Here is a 7,775-nt window from a genome sequence, read left to right on the forward strand (position 1 = left end):
TCTTTCCCTCGGGAATAAATCAGAAATTAAAGTCCTACATCCCTTCCCAGATGTGTCTGCTGTTTCAGAGGAGAAGCTGGGAAATTGAAGTGTCACCCTGTGTGCAGGCAGCTTGACAGGTCTGCAAAACATTGTCACCTTTGAAATTCTCCTGAGGTGAGGGACACCTTCACTTTCCATTCTGGCAGCATGTGAAAAAATGATTAATAAATAAATCCCCCTTAAGATGAAGAGCTTTTAGCACCATTCCAGCAGATGAAGCGTAATAGCTTCGTTCCATCCTGTGCAGTGGGAACAGCAGCATTGTGACTGTGATGTTGGAGAGCTGGGTAACTACCCCTTGCCATTTCTGAAACCTCAACCTGAGCAGTCTTAAAAATACCTCTGTGTAGATGAAATGAAGCTTTTGCCATGCCTGCTGTTTCATAAAGCCGAAACTTTCATACCCTGAAATGCTGCATTAGAAAAGCAGAAATCCTTTTAAGTGCCTCCTTGTGCCTCGTCGTGGCTGGCTTTGCGTTACCTGTAACACGCTGTTGTGTTTCTCCTCACACTCTGGTTTGCCTGAAACACAGCTTCATTGCTGGGTGAGTGAAATACCGTTCATTTACCAGGGTAAAAGGAACTCACATCAACATAGCAAAAGAGAAAAACTGTGCTACAGCTGGTAAACATCTAACATGTTTTATAAAGCTCATCTATAGTATAATTCCACTGGTTTGCATTTGTGATGTAGTTAAATTATTGTTTCATCCTATAACTTGGTACAGAAACATATTGGTACAGATCTTGGTGTGGTACAAAGGCTGTTGTACCTGGCAAAGCTAATTCCTGATGCCAGCTTTGATTGTATTTCAGTGGAATTTAACTGTCTCCAACTTCCAAATAGACATTATTCTGTTAATGCACAGAGAGAGGCTCCCACTTACCGTTCCTGGAGAAAACAAGTGCTTCCTAGATCAGCTCCTGCCCAGGTGTTCCTTCCCCTGTTGCAAATCCAACTTCTCCTCTGGAGCTGCCTGTGCGAGCCCGCTGGGTCCGTGCCCCCACGGTGCCAGGCAGGACCTGCTCTCGTGCTGAGCAGGGAGGACACTCCCGGATCTCCCCCAGTGTCCTCTGGCTGCCAGGGAGGTGCATCTCTGCCTTTTATACCTGAGCTCCCTCAGGAGTCCTGTGGGCTTCCACGCGTCAGAGAATCAATTATCCTCCTGAATTTCAAAGGCTGTGTTTGCATCCTCTTTTCGTGTGTGTGCGGGGAGGTGGTGGGGAGGGGGTTATGCCCGTAGTCCAGGGTCATTTGCTCTCGTTATCCCTCCAGGAGTGAAGAGCAAATAACAGCAATAATCTGGCAGAGTGAATGACAAATTCACTTTGCAAGGTAAACTTTGCTTTTCCCCCGCAACTGCATTTTTTCCTTCTACTCCACAATGAGAGTGAGTTAACCATCAGTACTTTCTCACACTGCCTGAACAGGAGGGTTGATCTCTTTGCCATTTTATTTTTCTTTGATTATCAGCCTTTTTCTCCTTCTCCTTTGTTACTCACACCTGCATTAGGAGGGCAGTTCATGCTTCAGTCCCTCGCAAACATCACAGCTTCACACCAAGCATACAAAGCAGCTGGAGAGCCCTGCTCCATTCGTGTGCTCTGGAAAAAGGCAGGGGTCTTCCCTGGGGTGCTGCGTGCGCTGGCAACTGAGCTCATTCCTGGAACAAGGTTTATGAAAGCCCCATTAAAACGAACACAGAGCCTTGGTGCCGAGAAGACCAGGACAGTTCAGAGGAGTTCAAAATGAGGTGCCAGCATGAGCTCCACCTGCCAGATTTTTCATACTGGCTTTACAATGCCCAGAATTGATGGGGACCCAGACCGTCCTGTCTCAGGGCTTGCATGACTCGACGATGGGAAGAAGTTTCAGCAGGTGAGATGACTCACGTCTGCCTGCTGCCAAATATCTCACCTGGCACCACACAGCATCACAGCTGTTGGTGACAGAGAGGGAGTGTAGGGAGGATGGTGCAGCTGGTGTGCACATGGGTGCCTGTGTGTGCAGGGTTTCAGAAGCATCCAGCGATGGTCTCACTCTGCTATTGCCTCTCATTGCTTCTTGCGAATCAGGCAGGCATATCATCCGTGTCATCCAGTGGAGACCCTGGAGACAGGGATTTCTGGGTAGCACAGAGCAGGTTTTCCAAAACCCTTGTCCTGGTGCACACAGCTGCATGCGGTCCCTGCAAACTGGAAAGGGATTTTTATTAGCTTTTTTTGTTTCGTGTTCTCTCATGTGTGAGGCTGGTTGCACTAATTTTTCAGCATGACTTATTTTTCTTCCACTGTCTTGGCGCTGCACTGGCTGAACAGATGAATCAGGTCATGCTGTTAAACCAGTCAAGAGCCAACGCTGTTTCAAGGTATTATCTTATAGCCTGGTCTTGAGCTGATTCTCCATCCAGCTGGCCCCATGCCTTACAGAGAGCTGCATATGATACCAGGCAATATTTCTCAGATCAAGGAGAATCAGTAGATCAAGGAGAATCAGTCTATAGCTGACTAGTTAATAGCTGCCTGCTGCCCAGCTTGGGTTAGGAGGGCTGTGATCCATGTTCATATCTCAAGTGAGCTGCTTTCACAGAAGGCTCTATAAAGCTCCGTCATGCCAGGGGTTTCCTTGTGCTGCCTGGGTTGGGTTTCTGTCATGCACAGCTGGACCAAACAAGACCCACAACAGTGGCTTTGGGTTAATTGCAGGAGGCAGCAGAAATTTCTAAAAACCCTTAAGGCTCTGTTGGGTGTATCCAGCTTAGGAGTTCTGCAATAGCGTAAATAGAGCAGCTTTTCTGTCCCTGGGATTTCCTGTCCCAGCTTCAGTCAAAACCTTCCTGTCTTCCCAGGACCTGGAAGGGTTATTTTTGGAGCTCCTCCACCAGGCTCCACAGGCTCTCCCTCTGGCTCATGAAGCTGCTTCTGTAGCAGAAATATCTGTGATCCCCACTGCTGCCTGGATGAAGATGCTACGGACTGTGACAGGATCCAGAGTTGATTGAAGCCAGTTTTGCATCCCTCCCTGTTGGTGTTGCAGTGTGTGTTTGAGCTGGCAGCTGCAGGCATTGTTCTCATGGTCATTTTTTCAGTAGGGCTGTCCCACACGTAGAGCTGGTGGCCCCTGCACGTGCCAAGGGTGGGCTCTGGCTGCAGTTCTGAGCTCCCCACAGCCCCAGAGCTGCCCCCAGGACTATCAGTGGCATTCAAAGTCTAAACACACTGGCTGTGTGAAAACATTCCTCACAGGAACTTCACTTTAGGGCTAGTATCAATATCAATTTGGCACAACAGATGACAAACTTGATTTGCAAAATGAACAGCTTTTTCTCTTTAGCGTATCTCTTGGTTTGTCCCTAGAACCTTCCCAGTTCCTTCCCATCTCTGCTCCCTAACACAGTGAGTGCTGTCAGCATCCACTGGCCCCCAAACCAGGGGTTTTTAACACTCATTACCTCCCACAGATCTTCATGTTAGCCACGAGCAGTGTTTACCTTTTAAACCCAGGCCTACACCAGTGCAAGCTTGGTGGAATCTACAGCCAGGTACCACAGATATCCTCAGCATCTGGAACTGCCAGATTTTGGAGTCATATCCAAGCAGACCTACCCTCCCCACAGCCCTTGGGTGAAGCACATGCCAGCTGCTCTTATTTCAGTGCTTCACTGACAAAGGACACAGAGTTAGGATCGTGAAGCAATTTCCCAGGTATTGATTTCCTCTTAGCTTTACCTCTCCCAGTCTCCATGCCGTGCTTTAAAAATCGCCCCTGTCTATTGCAGGTGCACAACATAACGGCCTCAGATAAGCTGAGCAGCGTGTGAAATGGTCCTGCTCACATTGTGGGGTTGAAACTAATGACAGCCAGAAGTAACTCATCAAACGGCAAAAAACCATCCTGTGTTCTCAGCTATCAAAAGCTTTTCTGCACTTCTCCAAAATGTCACACAGGGTGGCTTCTCCAGCCTCTACCACTTCCAAGAGAGCCCTGGGGACACAGCTGTTCCCTCTAGTTCGCTTTTACTTGAGTGAGAGGTGGGATGGTGACTAACTTGTGGCAAATGCCCTAATGGTGAATTAAATAGAACTGCCTAAGACTAAAAGTTACGTTTTTTTTGCCTGGGTTTGCCATCATAGAGGTAGGATGGAACCCATTTTGGTTTAAGTGTCTTATCCCAAGTGGCAGAACTCAGGCACGTTATAATAAATTCATAATCATTTAATTGCAGCATTCGTTACTGCTGTGTTCACAGTAACTTTCATTTCTAAGTTCTTTGTAAAAATCCAGTCGTTTCTGTGGAAGGCAAGCAAACTAAAATGAGATGAGAAAGACAAGATTTAGCTTCTGCTGCCAGTTTCTTCTAAGGAAGAAGCAAAAAAAAAAAAACTTCAACCCAGCAGATGTGGTGAGACTTGCCATTAGAAAATCATACAAGGCTTGGTTTCTTCTTCTTGGAAGGATAAAGTGCTGAGACTTAGATCTTCAGATCCTCCACACTCAACCCTTTGAGCATCAATAGATTTCCTGAGGAGAATTTTCCTTTGAGGAATTCAAACTGGTAGGAAGCTGAATACAAACATTTATCAAAATAATCTCAAGGAAGGAGACACTGGGGATGAGAGCACTGTTTGCACTCTGAGAATGAGTCTGAAGCAGGGGATCAGATTAAAACTAGACAACATAAATCAGAAATTCAAAACGTGCAAGAAGTGCTGTCGGAAAGGACTGTCTCATGGTGCTAAAAGCCTGCTTGAAAAGCCTACTTAATCTTCAAACATTAACTATCCCTGAGCCTGGACAATAGAGCAAATGGCAGCAGCCTGTGAGATGTGCATCTGTCAGGAGGCCCGATGGGCTCTGCAGGTGGGATCCATTTATAGAGCCTGTACCTGTCTGGCTCTGTTTATTTCCTAGCAGAGCTCCGGAGCATTTCAGCATTGCCCAAGTGAGCTGCCAAGAGCTTCAGCCAGGCAGCAGCACGTTACACTCAGCTGTAGGCTTGAGAGTTACTGATTCCTGAATTTCTGGCTCTAAATACCATCGCCTTCCTCCTCCAAGCCTGGCAGACAGAGCTGAGATGCCAGCAGTGAATGTCAGTAATTAAGGAGCTCATCTTTGGTCTTATCACTCTCATTTCAGTTTGGAAAGGAGCCTTGGCTAGAAGGTTACACAGCACGTTACAGGCAGAATCAGTGAACAAGGAGAGGCAGCTGAAATCCTTTGAAAACTAGAATCTATATAAACCAGAATATGAGTGAGATGTTACTGGCATCAAGAAAATAAAATGTGGTTTATGGAGAGGCAATGAGGAAGGCTGTTCCAGTAAGGGATGAGAAATGAGAGCAGTTGTGAGTAATTTTTTTCCTGGCTGAATACAAATGTGCAACCAGAGGATGGCAAGACCTTGGAGCACAAGGATCACACGTACAGTGAGTGGTAAGAAAGAGGCCTCACTGCAAAGACATGCAGGAAATACCACAATGCAAACCAAAGAAGAAATGTAAAAGGATTTTAAAAGCCAAGGATTATTTGGATTTGGAGAAAGACTTCTTCCCTGAGCATTGTCCCTACTTAGTGTGCTGACAAAATTGCTATGTCCACATGTTGAATCAATGTCAGCTTTGAAAACCACTTGCATCTGGTAGGCTTTGGAAAAATCTTCCTTTTTTTTTTTAATAAACAGCTTCCTTTTTTTGTCATTTCGCAGTCAGGTGCAAGGAGTGGGTCAGTGTGATGCTGGTGGAAGGTGGGGAGCCACAGTGGGCTGATGGCACCACCTGCTTGTGGTTCCCAGGCTGGGACACTCCTGACCTGGCCTGGAGGATTTGGTGGCCTTGGGGTGAAATAGAGGGGGAGAGAAGGGGTAGGAGCTGCCTAAAAACTGCACATTTCACCTTCCTAATTCTACTTGGAGTGAGTAGTGCCCTTTCTGTTGAGGAGATAAGAAAAGGAATAAAGTATACAGTGATGAGTGTCTTTTCCCCTTTGCCTGCGAACTCCATGTGTGAGGACTGGAGCCTGTGAGAAGGTGTGTGGACAGCAGCACCAGCACGGTCGGTGTACTGGTAGTACTGGGAAGAATTTAATCAGTCTGTTAATCCATTCTGATAAGATCCTTCCTGACATTTTCAAGAATTATTTCTTCCTCCTCTGTGCTTTTTTTTTTCATCCTAAACATTCAGTGTTTGGGAGCTAAGAAGGTGAAAGGGCAGAATTTACTGCTTTCCTGAGCTCTGGCATTATCCCTTAGCCACTCACCAGGGGCAGGAAAAGCTCTATTTAAGAGTAATTTTTCTCTTAGGATTTTTGTGCCAGAGGACTTTCTGTGTACAAGAGTCTCTGCCTTCTGCCACTCATTCAGCGGTGTTCTCCAGTTGTCTGTAAAGTCTTCTGCACTAAAAACATGAAAGATTTCTAATCCAATTGCTGAAAATCTTTTGAAATTGTTATCATTAAGATCCACTTAATTCAAATGCTTGGTAACAGCCTAGAAAATCCTTTTATTCAAAATGCCATACCTTACTTCCTCAGTAGATAAGTAACTGATTAGGTTTTCCCCAAAGTATTTAGGCTCTCTGGTAATAAAGCTCTGCAGCAAAACCAACCTGGTGCTTCTGATGGTTTAGGGTTTGGAAAAGGGCAAAACTAATCAGATTCTTTAAATACCGCAAACGAGCGAAACAGAGCCCAAGCCATTTTTCCCTTTGTAGGTCATCTTATTGAGACATCACCAGTTCAGAGCTGGAAACTGGACGGGACATTGAAAATAAAGTCCCTGTCAAGAGCAAAGCCAGAAGCACATCTTAGTTTTTGCTTCCAGAGTATGTCAAGGGAGCAGATGAAAACCTTGTGGATAAAGAGAAACCCACCAGGACTGAAAGGTCACATAATTGATTGTGGGATTAAAACACTCACAGGGATTTAAGGGGTGAGTACATTAACCCTGAGGTATAAAGGCCTGGGGTGCTTCTGCCATGGGCACCCAGCCACGATGAGAAGACACAGCCTTAAGCTGTGAGGTTTAGGCTGAACATTAGGAGGAATTCCTTCACAGAAGGCTGATGAGACATTGGAATGGGCTACCCAGGGATGTGGTGGAGTCACTGTCCCTAGAGGTGTTTAAGGAAAGACTGGACATGGCGCTTAATGCTCTGGTCTGGTTGATATGGTGGTGTTGGGTCGCAGATTGGACTCCGAGGTCTTTTCCAACCTCATTGATTCGGTGATTTTGTGACCCACGGAGGGGTCAGCACCCACAGGCTCCAGCACCCATAGCACGCGAAGCCGAGCAACCCCAGGGGTTTTTTGGGAGGAACATGGCAGTGGAGCCCCCCACCCTCTCCAACCTCCGCAGTCCCCCAGGGCCCCCAGGCCCCAGACTGCCCTTAGGCCACCCTTACCACCGCAGTGCCAGGGGGGTCGCTGGGGATGGTTGCCAGGGGAGGTTGCCTGGGATGGTTGCTGGGGTGGTTGCCAGGGGCAGTTACTAGGAATGGTTGTGGGGGCGGTTTCCAGGGCCAGTTGTTGGGACGATTCCTGGGGCAGCTGATGGGGACAGTTGCTAGGGATGGTTGCTGGGGGGGTTGCTAGGGATGGTTGCTAGGGATGGTTGCTGGGGGGGTTGCTAGGGATGGTTGCTACGGATGGTTGCTGGGGGGGTTGCTAGGGATAGTTGCTAGGGATGGTTGCTGGGGGGGTTGCTAGGGGTGGTTGCTGGGGGGGTGGTTGGGGTGGG

The 7,775-nt window shown here is 47.3% G+C and overlaps 1 protein-coding gene across 1 annotated transcript in view; it reads right to left on the minus strand.

The window, feature by feature from the left end:
• Positions 1–1,122, minus strand: part of GHRH (growth hormone releasing hormone) — an 8,767-nt gene extending 7,645 nt beyond the window's left edge. The window contains exon 1 of the mRNA XM_008635329.2: positions 930–1,122. The gene's annotated coding sequence lies outside the window, so the exon portion shown is untranslated. The remainder of the gene's footprint in view (positions 1–929) is intronic.
• Positions 1,123–7,775: the final 6,653 nt, after the last annotated feature.

Source organism: Corvus brachyrhynchos, unplaced genomic scaffold, assembly GCF_000691975.1.
Source record: "Corvus brachyrhynchos isolate BGI_N302 unplaced genomic scaffold, ASM69197v1 scaffold10, whole genome shotgun sequence".
NCBI classification, from domain to species: Eukaryota; Metazoa; Chordata; class Aves; order Passeriformes; family Corvidae; genus Corvus; species Corvus brachyrhynchos.